Source organism: Rhinolophus sinicus, linkage group LG01 (assembly GCF_036562045.2).
Source record: "Rhinolophus sinicus isolate RSC01 linkage group LG01, ASM3656204v1, whole genome shotgun sequence".
NCBI lineage: Eukaryota > Metazoa > Chordata > Mammalia > Chiroptera > Rhinolophidae > Rhinolophus > Rhinolophus sinicus.
Window position 1 is genome coordinate 54,083,109 of NC_133751.1, and position 21,329 is coordinate 54,104,437.

General features: G+C 34.8%; 1 pseudogene; it reads left to right on the forward strand.

The window, feature by feature from the left end:
- The first annotated feature begins 2,857 nt into the window (after positions 1-2,857).
- On the forward strand, positions 2,858-3,387 carry LOC109435058 (large ribosomal subunit protein eL18; annotated as a pseudogene).
- Positions 3,388-21,329: the final 17,942 nt, after the last annotated feature.

Genomic DNA, 21,329 nt, shown 5'->3' on the forward strand with positions numbered 1-21,329 from the left:
AAAATTAACTCCAAATTGATCATAGACCTAAATGTGAAATGATAAAACTTACAGAAGGTAACATAAAAGAAAAATCTAAGTGATCTTGGTTTGGTGATATGTTTTTAGATATAACACCAAAAGCATAATCCTTGAAAAACAACTGATAATTTAGATTTCATTAAAATTAGAAACATCAACTCTACAAAAGACACTGTTAAGAGAAAAGAAGATAAGCTATACACTTGGAGAAAAATCTTTGCAAAACACATATCTAATAAAGGGCTGATATCTAAAACACACAAAGAACTCTTAAAACACAACAGTAATTTTTAAAATGGGCAAAAGATCTGAACAGACACCTGACCAGTAAAGATAGAGAGAGGGCAAGTAGGCATATGAAAAGACACTCAGTATCATATGTGTCTTAGCTCAGGCTGCTAAAATAAATTGTCATGAAGTGAGTGACTTATAAACAACGGAAATGTGTTTCTCACGGTTCGGGAGGCAGAAGTGTGAGGCTAAGGCTGAATCCTGGTGAGCACCCCCTTCTAGGTTGCAGGCAGGTAACCTCCCTATGTAACCTCACTTACAGAGAGCAGAAAGAGGAAGCAAGCTCTTGTGATTCTTATAAGGGTAGTGATCCCCTTTATGAGGAGTCCATCTGACTTTAACTACCTCCCAAAGGCCTGAACTCCTAATACCATCACACTTGGGAATAGTTTCTCAACATGTAAGTTTTATGGGGATACAAACATTCAGCTCATAATACTATATATTTAGGGAATTGAAAATTTAAACAATGACCACTACACACTTTTGAGGATGTCTAAAATCCAAAACACTGGCAATATCAAACACTGAAGAGGGTGTGAAGAAATTTCACCAACATGGAAGGCCCCTAAATTTTGTGGTATTTATTTCCACTGACCAATTGATCTCCTGGAAGAATCGTGTTATATTAGGGGCTCACTGTCACTCTAGTTACTGACAAGTTGACTATTCAGAAACATATATAGCTAGATGTGCCTTTTATAGAGGAGTCTATGCTGTTAGACCCATGTGTAGCTTCTGTCTCTGCCACTGTGGTCACTCTATTCATTTGACCATCAATCATGTCAGTTCTGGTATGGCTAATGACAAATGTTGGATAACATCAACTAGGCATGTCATTTTATCCACTTGAGTGTTCAATGATTCTTACTCTTTATGCTCCCTCTCTTGAGTCCATCCACATACCAATATGCCTAACGTCCTTGTCACTGTTTACCCAGTCCTTTTCCTTCTAGCTCTTTAACAGATAAACAGGTCATTTTGCTATTTCCCATGAACCTATGTATATTCTCACTTCAAGCTGCTTTTTCTTCTACACAAAATAAATAAGTAGGTGCATTACTTCATAACTTGCAGCTCTGCCCCTTGGGAGCCACCATTCATTTTTGGCATGCACCCATGTACTGAGCTAAACCATATGGACACTGAGTGTGTGTACTTTTCTCCTCTTTCAGCTGCTCCCACCACATAGATACTGATTGTGTGCAAGTCCTGCTTATGTTTATGGTTTGGCCACACTTACATTTATTTTAGGTTCTTGTGGGATATTCTGTCTCCTACATTGTTAAAGATTGTGTTCATGGATTTTTTTCTTTCCTTTTATTATACTGTCTGTACTTCTTGGTTTTCAGGAATTGTTTAGCAAATGTGAATACTACAGTGACAGTATAATCACATTGTTATTTTATTTTTTATTTTGCCAGAATTCTTTTTTTTTTAAAGGTAGAAGTGATTGGTGCTCAATTGATTCATAGTTATATTGAAGGCACTTGTAGTATAAGTGATGGCTTTATAAGGCAAGAATCATTTTAGAGATGCTTATATGTTCTATGACTTATTATAGAGCTTTAGTGTCTCTATTTCTTTATTGAAAGTGTATAACATGTAGACAGTACCTAGTATTTCTTCCTAACCACTTAAGTGATCAAATATAAATGACTACTGAAAGAAAATTCCTCTTTTAGTACTTTAAACAAGAGGGCAATTCATTGTTAAAATTTTCAGTTTACCAAATTTTCAGTTTACCACTTTTAGAAAGTTTACATATTTCTAATATTATTTGACAAATCAATTGCATGTTAAATGAAATACAGAAAGTAAATAGAAAGAATACTTTCCAAATGTCAATATCTCACTTATCCTTTCATTGACTTAATATATATAAATATATATGCATGCGGTTCCACTTGAACTTTCATTAGACTTCTCTATTGTGTTTTTACAGGATGAATGTTACAAATATTTTAACAGGAGTCGTTTATTTTCAAATCAAATCACTTAGATCAAGTTTTATGGAACTCCTTTTATTCATTCATATGCTCATTCATGCATTTATTCATTAAAATGTGCATAAGTAAACAGGTACTGGGAAGGCAGAGTCAAGGAGAATATAGTTGCTTTTTTCAAGGAGTTCAGTCTAGAGGTGAAGTCATATAAACAATAAACAATTGAAAGCAATATGTTCACTACTCTGCTACATGGAGAAACACTATGCTTACTGTCCTTATTCATCTCCTACTCCTTTTCTACTCGCTGATTAGGTCTGACATACTAGCCTCCATGCTGGTCCTTTAATAAATCAAACATGAGGTGGTTTCACACAAGTATTTGTACATACACACTGAAATTTAGGAAAGAAGTATAGGCTGATGATAGAGATTTGGCAGAAGAAGATAGTTGAGTAAATAAAATGTTATGTAGAGAAATAAATATAGAGTAAATAGAATTAATATAGAGCTACAGAGAGACCCTGAGATAAAATTACACTTGAAGATGGCAAGAATAGGTTCTCTCTTTCCGGATTGGTGGCGCAGGAGGCGCCATCATGAGACTCCACATCTGCCACCACAAACACTGACAGGTTGGGTGCAAGGTGCCCAAGAGCCAGGACATCTACCTCAGGCTGATGATGAAGCCATACAGGTTTCTAGCCAGTTGAACCAACTCTACCTTCGACCAGGTGGTACTGAAGAGGTTTTTCATGAGTCGTACCAACCCCCCATCTCTGTCCCTTTCCTGAATTATCCTGAAGATGAAGCTTCTGGGATGGGAGGGCAAAAGTGCCGTCGTTGTGGGTAGCATAACCGATGACGTGTGAGTCCAGGAGGTAGGTCCCCAAACTGAAGGTGTGTGCACTTCCTGTGAGAAGCCGCATCCTCAAGCCTGGGGCAAGATCCTCACCTTGACCAGCTCACCCTGAGCTCCCTGAAGAGCTGTGACACCGTTCTGCTCTCCGGTCCTCATAGGGGCCAAGGGGTGTACAGGCATTTCTGCAAGATCCCCGGAACCCCTCATAGCCACATCAAACCCTACATGTGCTCCCAGGGCCAGAATGTCAAGTGTGCCAGAGGCTGATGGGCCAGCCACGCTACAAAAACTAACCCCAGATCCTGTTAAAAAGCTTTTGGATGCTGGGGGTAAAAATGCAAGAATAAAATCAAAAGATCAAAACGAGTCAGTTAAGGAATCTAAGAAAAAGACATCTAAGAACTTGATGGCTAGCTAACAGTATTGGAAGTCAAGGAAAAAGAACTGATGGGCAAGTACAAATATAAATGCTAGTCGACTAATACTGAAAAATATCAATTTGGCAAAAAGAAGTTACAGATGACTTTCATTCACAATTACAATGGAGTAGCAGAGGTGGAGTCCATTTTGCAGTGAATTGAAGAATAAATAGGAGAGGAGAAAATGGAAACAAAGCATCGGGTATTCCTGTTAGAGGCCTGGTTCTAAAAAGAGAGAAAAATCAAGGCAGTAGTAAATGCTGATTTTACATGAAGATAATAAGTTTAAGCTTCAGGGACCTTCATTTGCATGGGTTACATTGAGTACAGGATTTTGCTAAGAGGTCTGAGATGGTCCAGTTGCAGTGGAAGCGTTTTCATGTAAACAAGTCATGAATTCCCAAAGAGATCTCAGAAGAAAGGGCCTGAATAGTCAAGTCCTTCCTCATTTGTGAAAATTTGTGTTTTATAAATAAATGTTTTATAGTAAACATTTATTTGTACCTAATCTTATATTTATAATTTTCTTTTTTTTTTATTCCCTTAAAGAGACGCCACAAATTGTAATAAATTTCAAACCTATGTCTATCTAGTAGCAGTGGATAACATGAAAGAGTTTTCTTAGAGAAATTTCTTTTAGAATGGTTGAAATATGATCATATTTGTTTGCTGAATTAAAAATATAAAGTTCTAAATTATTGACAAAATTAAAGGAAGAGGTAGGACTTGGATATTTAGAGGCACGAGGAAATGAGATATTGAATGAGAACAAGAATTGGTATTAGACAAGAGGAAAGATACCTTTTCCTGTTGACAAAGACTCTTTGTTTGACTAAACTTGAGTCAGTCTCCTGCAACTTGTCCTTGGCTGATCTGTGCACTTACTTGTAAAACCCAGTTTTACCAAGAACTCCTGCTAGGTCAGTGTAACCAGAACCAACCACTGTCACCTTCCTCAATGTCTGATAACACTTGATATTTGATCAGATTTCCCATCCTCCACTATCCCCCAGTATTCTCTGATAACTCTGGCCTGTCTTCAGCAAAGAATCCTGGTAGGCTGGTTTAGACAGACTCTCCCTTCCCCCTGATGTTTCCACTTAGTAATTTTCTGAACATTGACCCCCAAACTGCTCCTTGGTTATAAATTCCCCTTGCCATGCTCAATCTCTCTCCCTCACTCTAAAAACCCATTACAGTAATCCCTATAGCTATCTTGATGGTTCTGAATAAAGTCTGCCTTACCATCTTTAACAAATATCATTGAATTTTTTTTTCTTTAACACTCTAAATCTCGTTAAAAGGAGGTAAGGAATTGTTAGGACAAAGGTAAGATTGTTAACGGAATGAGAAGCAAATGGTAAAGAATATGAATTAAGGAAATTAGAGTGAGAATGTATCTTAAAAATCATTCAATCTGCTTTTCATATTTTTGGAAAATAAAACTTCAACTCAGAACTCTACCCACTAAACCAAGACCGTCGTTAATAGCACATGCCCTGGAGTTACGATCTTTATAACAATCTAAGTAAAGAAAGGATATTTGTAGAAATAAACATAATATCTTCCACAAAAAAATCAGGGTCTAGTATCATTAAGAACAAAGAACCAGCAAGGCATTATTGGAAAATACCTTTGTTAAGATTAATAAGTGTGACTGTGCTACTTCATCTTTTCTCAAGTGCCTATAATTTTTATAATTAATCAGGCACTACGTCAACAGCAGTTCGAAGCAGAATCTTATTTTTTCAGAGAATGGCGAAGGAACTGTCCATGTACAGGCTGATGAAACACTCTGCAATTGTGGGGTAGTGGAAGGAATGGTGGACTTAAAGGCAGATGCCCGCTTTGGAGTTCCAGATCAACTACATACCTCTGTGTTCAGTGAGTGTAGGTCTCGTTCTAAATATTCCAACATTTTAGAGGGTAAACGATTATATCCACCTGCCTACCTCAAACAGTATTAACTGATCATTTATTATCTGCATTAGAAGAAAAATTAATGATAGCTTTTAAATAAAATATTAAAACATCCAGAACAAGCAAGCAAACAAAAGAAATAGGCCATTTAAAAGTATATCAAAAAATCCTAAGGCAGGGATGTAACAGACATTACTGGTAGGAGGAGTCAACAGACCTGAAATCTGTCCCTAATACCTCAAGTGACTATAGGCTTTCGCAAATCAAGCAAACATTTTGATCTTTCATTTTCTCATTTCAAAAAGTGTATAGTAATAACCGTCTGGCTTAACCCTTAGTCACCCAAAATGAAATGCTCTGTAAAAAGCCATTATTATGCATAGGTGCATTAGAAATTTGTTCAGTGTATTCTTTGGGCTTAAATTGAGAAGTGCAGTCTATCTACAGTCCCTGTTAGAGCTTACACCCATGTCTAACCTCTAGTAGTTATTATTGTCTATTCCACTAATTCCCCATCAAGTTGGTCTTTTTGGGGGCTGTCATATGTTCTTCTGCATATATCCTGCTTATTGTACTAGACTGTGAGCAGATTGAGGACAGGACCTTGTCTGATTTATTTCTTTTAAATTCCTAATGTTTATAGTAGTGGCCATGCAGTATAAGTTAAATAAATGTAGGGAATTTTGGTCAGGGTGATGAACAAGAGCAGAAAAATATTGCATTGGACCTACAGTTGCATTTGTCCAGCCAACATCAATAATGTTTTGTGTTTTTTTTCAAAGTTGAAATGTATGCCGGGAGGTTATAGTGCACTTCTTTATCCATCCATTTGTTCAATGTGTATTTATCAAGCATGTTTGTAGGTGGTATAGCAAATGCTGCAGTTTGGAATATAGATAATAGTCAGATACAACCCACAACTGACAAAGCTATTTGTGTATTTTTCCTTAAATAAGGAAGATATGTATATGTCAAATGTGTAAGAAGATATGTCAGAAGACCTGTATATGTCAGAAGATATTAACATATGTCAGAGAGGAAGAGAAGGTATTAGTAGAAAGAGACTCAATTTCCAATTTCTGGACATGATGTTATGTGTTAAGAGGGATGGAGAAAGGTAGAATGAGTCCTGTCTTGCTCTTTCAAGGATAAATAATATTAGGACCTAAATAAAAGCAATTAAATTTGTAGTGATAGTATATAATAGGCATGAAAATTGTGGTAATGCATTTGATCTATAAGAAACAGTAAGTAGACAGTACATGTGATAAGGAATTCAAAAAAAATAGTGGAAAATAATTCAAGAAAACTGTGTCATGGAGAGTTTTGATATTCTACTAAAGAAATCTGTAAATTGTAGGTTAGAGAGTCATTTATGATTTTTGATCCAAAAAAGGATATGGTGAGAATTATTTAACAATATCTTGTCTAAAGAGGAGGATTTAGAGATAATTGGCTTAATTATGATACAGTATTCTGTCTTATTTTCATAAAATTCTTCTGTGTATATGGTGAACAAAACACTGACTTGAAATTTAAAAAAATGAATAGTGAAGGAATAAGAAGGCAGAGGGAACTGGAATAACGCATCGAGTGTTGAAACATTCATTCATTGCTTTGACAAGTTTTTTATGTTTTTATGATTTACTTTCAGGGCAAGAGACTCAAGCACTACCAATATCCAATATTTATAATATTAGAGACATGCCTTTATGGAAGCATTCGTTTTTGAGACTTCCTGATTACGTTGGCTGTGGTTCATTTTTAATATCTGAACAGTGAAGATTCTTCTCAAAACTCTATCTCAAATAAATAAATATCCACCATCAAAAGACAAACATGCCCTTCTGTGTTTCAATGTTTGTCTGGCAAGTTCTGAAGGATTGTCCATATTGGTGCTTATGAAATAAAGGATATGAGCCATAAAAATAAATAAATCAAAGTGTGATATAAAAGCCTTGCACGAAGTGGTGAGAAATGGTGATGTAAACATTCAACCACCTAATCAAGAGGACCTCACATAGAACTTCTAAAGATGCTAAAATTTCAGCACATACAGAATTATGTCCTAAGCTAATGTAAATTAAATGGAAACTTTTGAATTGCAACCATGTAAAAGTTCTACTAGACAGTAGCCGACCTCCATGCCTGGATTCCTTCCATTTAAAAGTATTTAAGATATTAGTCAAAGACAGTAATGCTTTCTGTAGGGATCTGCAGTGTACAGTACCCAGGTCAAGTACCCAGCCAAAAGCAACATTTGGTGAAGTTTTCTAAAAAAAATGTCAAGCGTGCCTATTAACATATTACAAACACAGTCAGGAAGGCAGCCATTTTTCTCTCGCATTTCTATCCTAATGTACTATACTAGCTGCTACTCAGTAACCAAGTAATCTGTGCTCCAAGAGGATCCGTATTGGATACCTTCACTGTCCCTATTTCCTATCCTCTGGAAAGCAGTTCTCTCCTGACAGCATTCCACAAGTGTGTCTTTACTTTCTGCTCTATGGCTGTGCCTGGGAGCTCAGTCTGGGAGTGCAAGTGGAACTCAGAAGGAGAGACTTAAAACTCCTGAGGGCAAGCATTGACCCATTGTGGACACACGTGAGCGAGTGAATAAACGTTTCTACCTCCTGTGGTTCAGGGACAGATAATTCTGGGAAATATTTGTACATTTTTCAAAATGTACACAGTGTACAAAAGGTCTAGGCAGAAACAAGCTCCCATTGCCCACAATGGTGACCTCGATACTAAATCTTTATGTTCTTTATTTGTCATTTTCTGCCTCAGGCTCCAAGGAATGCTATTCTGGCCCTCTGGGACCATCTTGAAAATGAAAAATTCATCACAAGTCCTTCTCTCAGGGTCTGCTTTGGTGGAAAATCAAGATAACAGGGGATCTTTGAAAAATATAATTATGATTTAGCCCTTCCTTAAAGCATTCAATGGATCATCATTTCCTATGGGATATAGTCCAGGCTCTCTAGTGTGAGGCATATAAAATCTTTGATGGCATAAACCCTACCTGATGCTTTTTGTCTCTTCCTTTGTTATAGCTGATCTTCAAACAATACTACCTTGGAGTATGGCTGGCATCTACCCATTGCAATTGTTTTTGACTACTCCTAAAATAGTCCCCTTCCTCTCACTGGAGAACTCCTACACATCCTCCTTTGTTCAGCTTCCCCTTACCCTTTAAACACAATATCTCACTTATTCCTTTGTGTCTACAGAGAATTCTGTTGCATTTACCATGGTGCTGTTCATTTTACATGTTTGTGTGTTTGTTTCCTCTACTTTGCTTAATTCTACCAGACTGATACTTAATTCCATTTTTAATTTTCATATACTCTACAGTGTCTAATTTATAATAGGTAGTTATAAACATTTATTGTGTGATTAAATAATGGTTAAGTAATGAGTTTCACTAAGTCTCTGGTTTAGTGAATAAATGTACCACTTTGTGCCAATGTGACTAGTCCCGTTTATGAACTCTCCAAGTGGACCTCTAGGCAGATGTCTCCTTCATGAACTCTGGAGATTGCAGTCATCCTAGATGATTATAGATTATGGCCACATGATTCTTGGATAAGTGGAGTTTTATTGTTTATATAATGAAATGATAATTGTGCATGCAAGCTTATAAGTGTTCTATGTGTCTGCTACAATGCTTATTGAATGAAGTCAAGTGGAGTGCTCTCTTAAGGGAGTTAACTTGAGCATCAGAGTAAACATAATTAAAATTTAACTGATTGATGACACTCATGTAGTCTTCACTTATTATTTGAGTATTTTATGGTCATAGAGATGTTGTTCATAGGCAGAATAATGTGAGCATATTTATTTCAAGTTTATAAGATTAATAGTTTCTCTTTCAAAAGGAGAGATAATGATAGAGAATGTGGGGGAGAAAAGGTATTGCTTGAGCCTCAGAGAGTTGTTCTAATCTGAGGGTTTTTTTTTTTCCTTTTTACTACCAGAAAGATGACTTAAGGAAAGAGTAGCATTAATGGTTTAAGTAACATGTGGCAGACTTAGATGCCAATTAGTGGTAAGTGAGAGCTGAGACATTGGAGTCACATCTAAGAATTCATTAATCTTTGTAAATCACTTTCATCTGAAGACATGAGCCAAACAGATGCATAAAAACACAACTAAAAATTCCATTTTAATTTGAGTTTCAGTTATTGAATTGTCCCCAAGCAGGTGTTAGTACTTTAAAAATCAGATATTTTAAAGTTTCCATCTTTAAGCTGCAAATGGGCTTGTTTTATCTACTTTAAAAATAATCGATATAATTATAAAAATTATTAGAGTAGGAAAATTCTTACTATACACTAACATTGCTAAATATTCTGTTGCTTAAAGTTTGAGTGAATTTTTAAAATTAATATTTAAATTATATATATGTGTGTATATATACTCGTATGTATCTATGTATATGTATAGTATATACATACATATATATCAGCTTATTATTTTGTTTGTAGAAAACCAAATAATGTTAATTTGAAAATATTGAATATTAAATAAAAATTGAATAGGACATGCTGCTTGTTTTTCATATAATCTAAAATATCTTATTATTTAATTTATCTGTTTAATACATATTCATAGTACTTTTATGAAGTGCTATGAGATATGAAAAGACAAATTTCATAGAAATCATTTGTAGAGAAAATATTTATTGGAGTATAACATAATGCAGAATAAACCTAAGTCATCTGATGAGTTTTCATGAGGTTAACATACCCATGTGACCACCAACCAGACCAGGAAAAAGAACGTTGCTTGAAACCTAGTGGCCACCTCATGCTCCCTCCCAGTCATATCCCCTTACAGAGGAAATGCCTTCTGATTTCTTTTTTCGTAGATTCCATCTACCTGCTATTGAAAACATATAAATGAAATCTTACAATTTGTGCTCTTATGACTTTGCTTTCCTTTACTCAATACAATGCCTGTGTGATGAATCTATGTTGTTCTTGTAGCAGAAATTCCTTTTTTTTTCATTCTTATATAGTATTCTAATATTGAAGAGTAATCACTCTTTCCATTACAGACTATAACAAACAATGCTGTTATAAACAATGCTTTTCGGGGGGTGGGGGGTGGGAGATGAGGGTAAGGGGGATCGAATATATGGTGATGGAAGGAGAACTGACTCTGGGTGGTGAACACACAATGGGATTTATAGATGATGTAATACAGAATTGTGCACCTGAAATCTATGTAATTTTACTAACAATTGTCACCCCAATAAATTTAATTAAAAAAACACACAAAAAAAACACAATGCTTTTCTTACCTCTTTGTGCACATACAAAGGGGGCAAAGAAAATGTGTACACATTTTAAGAAAGGAAAAAACTGTGTTAAAATTATGCTGATGGTAACCACTTTGAGCACCTCTTGTAATTGCAGACGTCAAACATAACTTGTATTCATCTTTTGTTATCGGTATATATTGAGTATTACAATTTTAATGCAGTTTTTTTCCTTTCTTAAAATGTGTATACACTTTTTTTTGACACTCTCTGTATATACACAAGATTTTTCAGGTTTTTACCCAAGGGTGGAATTGTTTGGACAGAGGGTGCATTATCCAAAATTTAGCGGCCTAAAACAAAAATAAACATATATTATCTCACACAGTTTCAAGTACTTTGGAATACAAGAACAGTTTGGTTGTGTGTATTCCTGGGTCAGGATCTTTCATGAAGCTCTGGTCTAGATGTTGGCCTAGGATGCAGTTATTTGAAAACTTGACTGGGGTTGGAGGATCTGTTTCCAAAATGACTTACTCAAATGGCTACTGGGAAGAGGCCTCAGATCCTCACCATGTAGGCCTCTTCTTCGGTCTGCTTGAATGCCCTCATGATACGGTAACTGGCTTCCCCAAGAATGAGTGATCCAAGAAAGAGCCAGGCAGAGACCACAGCATCTTTTATGACCTGGTCTTGGAAATCATACACTATTATGTCTAAAATAGTCTGCTAGTTACAGAGGTCAGCTCTATTCATTGCAGGAGGGAACAACCCTGTAGAGTGAATACCACGAGGCAGGGATCAATGATCTATCCGGAAGCCTGGCTTTAGCACCATATACCAGTTTTCATAAATATAACCCTAGAGTTTCCAAAGTGGTTATACCAGCTTGTATTTCTATTAAGAGTGTATATACTTTTCATTGTCTTCGTATCCTTGGTTAATAATTGGTTTTGTCAATCTTTTCATTTTAGACCTCTGACAGATATGTAGTGTTATCTCATTGTGGTTTTAATTTGCATTTCCCTCATGGTATTGGATGTTTTCCCATGCATTTATTGGTTGTTAGGATGTCCTGTATTGTGAAATGCTCCTTTGAGATTTTTCCTATTTTAATATTAAATTGTCTGAGCTTTTAAAATTATCATTGATCAAGTTCTTTTTACTTGAATCTAATTGTTTATCACAATCTGTGGCTTACCTTTTTGTTACTTACAAGTGGTTTCTTTTGATGAACAGAACTCTTAAATTTAATGTAGTCCAATATATTAATGGTTACATTCATAATGAATGCTTTTTATATTTCTGCTTAAATACTATTTTTCTATCCCAAGGTCATGAAAATACTCACCTATACAATTGTCCCCCCACTAAACTTTAATTAAAAAAAAAATAAAATAAAAACACTCACCAGTAGTATCTTCTAGATGTTTTACTATTTTAGGTCCCACATATGAAACTACAGGCCACCTGATATTGTTTTTTCATTATGATGTAAACTGGGGGTAATAATTGTTTTTATACAGCTATTCAATGGAACAAGATATATTTACTGAAAGTTTATCCTTCCCCACTATTCTATAGGACCAGTTTTGTAATAAATCAGAGGTCTGTAAGGTCTATACGTGTGTGGGTTGGCTTTTAGAAATTCTGTTTTGATCCATTTATCTATGTTATAATTTTTATACTGAAACAACATTGTCTTAATTATTGTTGTTTTGTAAATCTTGATAGCTTAGTGTTTTTTTATTATATTTTTAAATTAAATTTGTTTCATAGACTTTAGATCCTTTGCATTTCTATGTAAATTTTATAATCAGTGTTAACGCTCCCATCTTCTCCATAAAAAATGGTGCCAAGGTTTGTTTTTGTTTTGCTTTGTTTTTTATTATAGTTTCAGGTATATGAAACAATGTAATAGACATTTATACCCCTCACAAAGTGATAATCCCCCTCCCCCAATCTACTATTCCTCTGACATCGTGCATAGCTGTTACAGTTCCACTGACTGTATTCCTTATGCGAAAGTTTTGATTAGAACTTTATTGAATCTATAGGAAAACTGAACATATTAGAATATCAAATCTTCAATTCATTAACATAGTTTATACCTACATTTATTTAGGACTTTAATTTTTCTTAATATTTTATAATTGTACTAGATAGGATCTTCAGATAATGTTGCATAAGAGCAGTGGTAGCAGGTATCCCTGTTTTGTCCCAATCATGTGTGATACTTTTAATACGGTATCATTAAATGGGATGTTCGCTATACTTTTATTTTTCAAGATTCCCTGTATCAAAGGACGTTTCCTATATTCTTAGTTGACTAAAACTCAGTGTTGTTGTTTTTTTGATTTTTTATCATGATGATGGTTTTAAATCTTATCATGTGCTTTTTCTTCATCTACTAAATGGTCATATGATTTTTCTCCATTTTGAAATAATTTGTGGTAATTTATATTGATAATTAGCATTCTTTGGAATAAATATAATTTGGCAGTCATGTATACTTTTATATACACTGCTAAATACTATTTGATGTTATTTTTGCAAATGATTTTTTTGTATTTGTGTCCAAGAGTAGTTAGCTTGGGTTTTGTTTTATTTTGTTTTGTTTTTTATTATAGTTTCAGGTATATGAAACAATGTAATAGACATTTATACCCCTCACAAAGTGATAATCCCCCTCCCCCAATCTACTATTCCTCTGACATCGTGCATAGCTGTTACAGTTCCACTGACTGTATTCCTTATGCAAAAGTTTTGATTAGAACTTTATTGACTCTATAGGGAAATTGAACATATTAGAATATCAAATCTTCAATTCATTAACATAGTTTATACCTACATTTATTTAGGACTTTAATTTTTCTTAATATTTTATAATTGTACTAGATAGGATCTTCAGATAATGTTGCATAAGAGCAGTGGTAGCAGGTATCCCTGTTTTGTCCCAATCATGTGTGATACTTTTAATATGGTATCATTAAATGGGATGTTCGCTATACTTTTATTTTTCAAGATTCTCTGTATCAAAGGACGTTTCCTATATTCTTAGTTGACTAAAACTCAGTGTTGTTGTTTTTTTTTATTTTTTATCATGATGATGGTTTTAAATCTTATCATGTGCTTTTTCTTCATCTACTAAATGGTCATATGATTTTTCTCCATTTTGAAATAATTTGTGGTAATTTATATTGATAATTAGCATTCTTTGGAATAAATATAATTTGGCAGTCATGTATACTTTTATATACACTGCTAAATACTATTTGATGTTATTTTTGCAAATGATTTTTTTGTATTTGTGTCCAAGAGTAGTTAGCTTGGGTTTTGTTTTATTTTGTTTTGTTTTTTCCCAGCAAAGCTTTTATCAGGTTTTAGTACCAAGGGTATTTTGGCCTCATAAAATGAAATGGAAAGTGTGTTCAGTATTTTTCTATTCTCTAGAAGTGACTTTTTATTACTTATATTATTATTTCCTTAAATATTTAGAAGAATTCACATTAGGTTGAGGATTTATTTTGGGGAAAGATTTTAAATGAATAATAAATTAGATAACTAGCCAGATTTTCTATTTTTGCTTGTTTTAGTTATGGTAATTGCTTCATTAAGATTTATTTATGTTACTCACATATATACTTATTTTTACTTATATTCATAATAAAGTATTTGCTTACAATTTTAAAAACTTTTTGTGCAATTTTATTTTTCTGGCATATGCTCTTTATTTCTCAGTAAGACTTTATGTTCTTTTTCCCTTTTATTTTCTTGTGGTGTCTTATAATTGATTCTGTACCAGATTTCCCCCTTAAGGAATGGGTTAGATTTTGGGAGATCAGGTGTTTATATGAGTTTCCAATAAATGGTAGGAGGAACAGGACAGTCTTTTGACAAATATGGCTTCTATGTATTTTTATTTTGTCTAGACCTACCTTGTCTGCTTCTGTGATATAAGCTGGCCCAGGGATCTTTAAAAAATCAATTTCATTCACCCCACTTCTAATATCAGCTAACAAAGAATTTAGTTTTAGCCTTATATGTGAAACACCCATCCATGGAGGTTTTAAACAGAGATTACCCTGATGAAATGTGATAAAGGCTATATAAGGTAGTTTGTTTGAAAAGAACACTCGGAACACAAATGAGAGTGACTGTTCATTCTTACGTAAGGGTTCCGAGCAGGTTCCTGAAGGATAGTTATGTTGGCTAACTGTCTTTCTCAAGTCCCTCTGCTGGAGTCACTGAAGTCGTCAAACTGCAGGGTCAAACCTACCCATTTCTTCAGTTAAAATTCTAGAAAACAGGAGTCTCAGAAGCCTTACCTTTATTAGGCTATAGGGCATGGTATCTGATAAGGCTGTTCATCTCCATCCAATCAGGATTGTTCTGGGTATGGCCTAGGTTGTATTTTAAAAAGACTTAGTCCAACTCTCATTCAAATCTATTCTTTAAAGATAGTCCAGCTGAATTTTTAACTCAGAAAATGGACAGTCTCTTTCCTAATCCCTGAAAGAGTGCAGGAACTTTAAGTAGTTCTTCCACTCAGAGGTTTTGAGTTTATTTCTTTCGTCCGTTATCCCACTTAGCTTAAATATTCTCAGATTTCTTGAGGGGAAGATCAGCCAAGTATCTATCCTTTCTCTAACAATCGTTGTCTCTTAAATAATGAAAGCTACAGAAGGGCTGTTTAGGATTCCTTGTCTCTCAGTCTCTTGCACACAGCCCCAGATCTCAGTAAATGTGCCATAATCAGAACTTGTCACACATTCAGGACTCCCCCAAATCCCAGTGCTCCCCCAAATCACAGCAGCCCAGCATAACCACTGATAGCTTGACTAGTTTCACTTTCACACAGTCAAGTTTTCTGCCAGGGCCACGTCCAATCCTTAGCCCATAGCTAGAATCAGAAAACAAGCCCACGGAAGATAACACTTGGGGTTACTCATCTCAGAAGAGCTCGTGTGTGTGTGTGTGTGTGTGTGTGTGTGTGTGTGTGTGTGTGTGTGAAATTTTAGTACATCTAGTCCTCACTCCTCAAACTTACCAATGCTCTAAAACTATAATTCTTGTTATTTATTCACCTTGTACCAGTTTCACAGTAAGTGTGTTCATCTGTTGTGACCTACAACCTCCTAGGCAAAAGGGCAGAGCTCTCTGCTACGTACTATCTGTAAGTTTGTTTTTCTTCCGGTGCTGACCTTTGCCTATGTATAAATCTAAAGCCTTTGGAAGCATTTGTTTAAAAGCAAGCTTCACATAATAGGCAGACAACAAGTGCCTAATGAATACAACACTAAATTTGGTGGCCGTGCTAGCTCCTGAAAACAGATCCTACCCTCAAGTAGGTTATCACTGCAGATGCCTATGAATACATTTCTATAAATTTATATGATGCTATCAGTAGGATTTCTTTTGTAGCACCTTTTTTTTTTTTTGCCACATCTGCTACATTGTTCATATAGATTGCATATAATCCATTTTTGTACAATGTCTTTTTAATATTTTGGTATCTTTTCCTTATTATCTTTTCCAATTCAGAGACCACTCACTTGTCAGTTGCTTTAATGCACTAAAAATTATCAGTCTTTTTTATTTCTTTCACATCTTATCAAATGTATTGCCTTCTAGGCTTAAGTGTATTTAGATGATTGTTTCTGTTTCAAAGTAAAATTTGTTATAGCTTTCAGAGTCAAGTTATTGAATTCTCTGGCCTATCTTTTCTGTGTTTTATACGACACTATTTTATTTAGATAAGAGTGTTTTTTGGATGTTCATTGTGCTCATTTGATTTAGTCTATAACAGGGATAATTCTCTACATTAGAGATAACTTTAAAAGATAAGTAGCAGTGCTTGACACTGATTTTTTTTAACAGTTGAAGTCATTGGAGTGACAAAGAAAAAAATGAACTTTAATACACTTGGGTTTTGCTTATCAAAATTTTGTTTTTGCCTACAAAGGACTTTGGTGATAGGTAGAATTGGAACTTAGTAATAATGGTTGGTTAATATGGATGTCAACTAATTTTCAGATCATTTGTTAATATAGAAGCAGATAGAGAACCTAATTAATGATAAGGCCACAAAAATTGTCCGAGAGGCAGCAGTGATAGCTAGGGACCATGGAAAACTGTTATATCTATGATCTCTTTTATTGAGGACAACGTCATTTGAGTTTCAGTAAATTGTGTCTGTCTAGAAATATAGATCCAATATTTAAGATCTTTACAAATTTCTGGAGAAGCTACATTTTTGTGTGATATCTCCTGATTATGTTTAAAAATGGACTCAATTAAAACACATACACACACACACACACACACACACACACACCCCACATACACAATGTGCTGATTTGATACGGCCCGTGGGATACCAGCTGGATTCTTCTGGTTTAAAACAGTTAACTTTATTAACTTTGATTCTATTTAATCAGAACAAGCAGATATGGTGCAATTGAAAATATGTTCTGATGTATGTACATTTATAATTAATCAGAATTTTGCTTTTCAAAACTCCAAAATCTTACAATTCTGAATGAGTTTTATGCATTGATCGTATTTTTTATCATATTATAACTAATATAACTTCTCAGACCCTCATATTTTCAGCTTAATCCTATTCACTCATTTGGTAGGTATTCATTGAGTAAACTCTGTGCAAGCACTGGTCTACATGATCAGGATGCATCATGAACAAAAGAGACACGTCCTACCTTTAATAATATTTACATGCGAATTTAGTCATTAAGATACACTTTTACATGTGCTACGTAATTAAAGTAACTTTTTTCCCCCTCTAGGCATTTTTTTCAATATGAAAAGATATTAAATTATTGATGTTGTACATATCGAAAAGATACTAAGAAGAGTTCCTGATGAAGCTCTAGAGTAAGGTGGACAATTGGAAAATAATTGTGATTTAATTTTGCCATGTTTTGGTTAATTTCTGCCGACATTCTAAAAGCACATGCATATGAAAATATGCTTTGTTTTAAAACTTGTACATATGGCCTATATATGATTGAAAAGTGCACAGATCTTCTCAAATATTTTTATACACGTTGACTGTAGAGAGTTTCTCTAACTGTAGTGAAATCATGCATATCTGGAGGACTAAAACAAATCACTTGCTGAAATGAATATTGTAAAGCGCTAGAGGCAAACTAACAGCATTTCCTTCCTATATTCCCACTACAGAAAATTTCAGTTAATCTCTGACAGAGTTTAAAGAGGTACAATATCAGGATATGAGCTTTCAATGGCCTTCACAATTTTTATTTATACAGGTAAGCAAGCACCTGGTCACTGCTCTACACATCCATGTACCCTCTGTTTTTTGGTAATGGCCTTGTTATTTCAGTGCAAAGCAGTCAGGCTCAGAAATTCCATCTGTTTTAATAGCACAAAGCCATCTTCCATAGGAACAAGGATGGCCTAGAATTGATTTTTCTGGCTAGTGGTTTGTTCCAAGGCAAAAACACTTGGCTAAAGTTAGAGAAGATATTGTTTTTTTCAATGAAGAGGAAAATAAAAGTTGAGTCTGTCCCTGTCTCTTACATCATGTTAGGTATAGTGTTGAAAGCTTCAGGAGCTACAAAACATGGAAAAGGGATCTCAGAAGATCCACTTTGTGATCCTAGGCAGCACTGAGGGATGAAAAGGGCATTGGAATGCAAATAAAGGTGCCTTGACATTGTTTTTTTTTCTTGAATTTGCCAATGATGTTTGTGTATCTTTGCATGAATCTCATTTCTCAAACCCAAGACTGTCTACATAATTTACAGGCCCTGTGCAAATGTAGGGCTCCATGTTCAAAAATTATTAATGATTTTAAGATGGCAACAGCAGAGTGTTAAACCTAACTCAGGACCCTTCTAAGTACAGAGTCCTGTGAGGCTGCACTGATTCTATGCCTATGAAGCTGGCTCTGCTTAAACCTATGGGCTTTATTTAAAATCACTGTGACTTTATGTAGCTAGCCTGAGATATGGAATTCTTATGAGGCTCAAATTAGATGTTGATATTTTTTGTAAATTATGAAGAATAATACTAACATAAAGAGTTGTCAAGGTTTACTCTTCAGTTTACCTAGGTAATCCAATAGGAGTTTATTTTCTCACCTGTGTGTGTTAGATTATTTCACATACTTTCTTCTAGATCTCAGTCTGATGAAAGTCAATTAAAAATGATCACCATGTATTCTGCAACAGAGTTTTTTTTGAAAGCCAAATTTATTTGAAAATGTATAAGGACAGTTTGTGTCTCTATGTGTATGTGTTGATCTAAAGGTCAAAAGAAAGGTGTAAGCTAAATTTAGATTTGGGAGATTGAATGATAAGCTCATGTTATGGAAAATATTGAGTAAGATCATTAAGGGGTAAGTGAGTGAGAGAGTGACTGAGTGAGTGAGTGACTGACTGACTGACTGGTTGGTAAACAACTCTTTCCAAAAGCATTCAAGGTGGCTAATATAGTAGTTCCCTCTTATCCTTTGGGGAATATGTTCCAAGGCACCCAGTGAATAACTGAAACCATGGGTAGTCCTGAAACTTATATGTACTATGTTTTTTTTCTATATATACATACTTATGATGAAGTTTAATTTATGAATTAGGCACAGTAAGAAATTAACAATAATAAGTATATAAAACAATTATAACAATATACTATAATAAAAGTTATGTAAATGTGCACTCTATCTCAAAATATCTTATTGTACTGTACTCACCTTTCACTTAAAGGAAGCATTTTACAGCTTCTCTTTGGCCTAATGAATTGTCACCATCACTACTCCTACGCTTTGGGGCCACTATTATGTAAAATAAGGGTAACTTGAACACAAGTACTATGGTACTGCAACAGTAGATTTGATAACCAAGATGGCTACTAAGTGACTAATGGGTGGTGTCTACATCGTGGAGTTGCTGGGCAAAGGGGTGATTCTTGTCCTGGGCAGAATGACATTAGATGGTGCAAGATTGTATCACCCTACTAAGAACAGCATGCAATTTAAAACTGATAAATAGTTTATTTCTGGAATTTTCCATTTAATATTTTTGGACCATGTTTGAACCATGGGAAATTAAAACCATGGAAAGCAAAACTGTGATACAGGGGAATACTATAGTAAATAGGCAGATGATAGAGAAAGAATAAATGAAGGATTGTACTGGAATTATTTTTGATTTTCTATGACACCTATTACCATTCTGAAGCAATGCCACATTCCTATCAGAGGTCTGATAAAAGATGTAGGGTATTCAGCAAGGAATTAGATTATATGTAAAATAAACATAGTGACATTTGCCTTTTCTTTTACCACCTCTGTCATGCATTTTTTTCCTGTTTTTTTAATGCAATCGATTTACCTAAAGTATAGGAAAGTGCAAGAGCCCTTTAAACACTGAAATCAAACAAAAACAAGAAAAGTAAAAAAAGAAAACTATCAATTTTTACACATGCTTCCTTTAGAAATGACCAAATATTTGATTATGTTATTCCTGATCCTTCAAATCTCACCAATATTGCTCCAGTAAACTTCCTCCTGTGTATAATCTTTTCATTGTTGACTGAATCCTCCAAGCTGCCTCCAGAGTAGGCTTTACACTACCCAGTTCTGCTCAAACCAGACCTAATTTAAAGCTTGTTTTATTGGCCTAGAGATAAATCCCAGATTGTTTTTAAAGCCCTTCACAGTCTGGTACAGTTTACCTTTTCTTCATCATTCACTGTTTTCACTCAATCACTTCACATTCCAGTCCACTGAACTACTTACAATACCTCAAACGTACCAGATACCTTCTCGTCCCCAGGCTGATTAGAATATTATACTCCAGTTCTCCATCTAGAAAAACTGCCTTTCCTTTAAAGCTTACACAAATATTCTCTCCTCTGTAGTTAAGTGTCTTCTTAGTTTCCAATGGAGAGTAACTCCTGTGGTTTTCATGGTAGTTGCACTAATACACCATGAGTTACTAGTCAACTTTGATTTGGAAACAAACCAATATTTGATTCTTATTAAAAAAAACATTAAAAGATTCACTTCTTGTTTATATTTTGTGAGGGCTGTGAATTGTTCAACACTCTGCACCAGGCAGCAGTCTGTTGCAGACCTCCTCCCTTGTCTCTTTCCTTTAGATTTTAGATAGTGGTTTTTTCATGAAGAGATTGCAAATAGGTCTAGTAATATAAAATCAGAGTTGAATTACTTTAGAATAGGGTAGTCATGGAAGGTCTTTCTGAAAAGGTGATTTTTTAAAGCCAGTATCTTCAGGACAAGGAAAAGCCATATTTATGAATATGGAGGAGAAAAGCATTGCAGGAAGAGGTGGTAACAAATACAAGGGCTGTAAAACAGGAACCTGCCTGGAATGCATCACTTGAGAGGAGTGGAATGAGGAAAATGAGAGAAGATGAGGTAGAACAAGTAACCAAGGACTATCTCTCTCTCTTTTTAAATCCAGTAAGGATTTTTTTTTTTTTATACAAAAAGTGATGGAAAGCCATTGGATAGTTTTAAGCAAGTATGATGAATGTGATGTATATTTTTTTAAAAAGTATTTGCTGCTGGGTAGTAAATGTATTATGGTGGGGCAAGA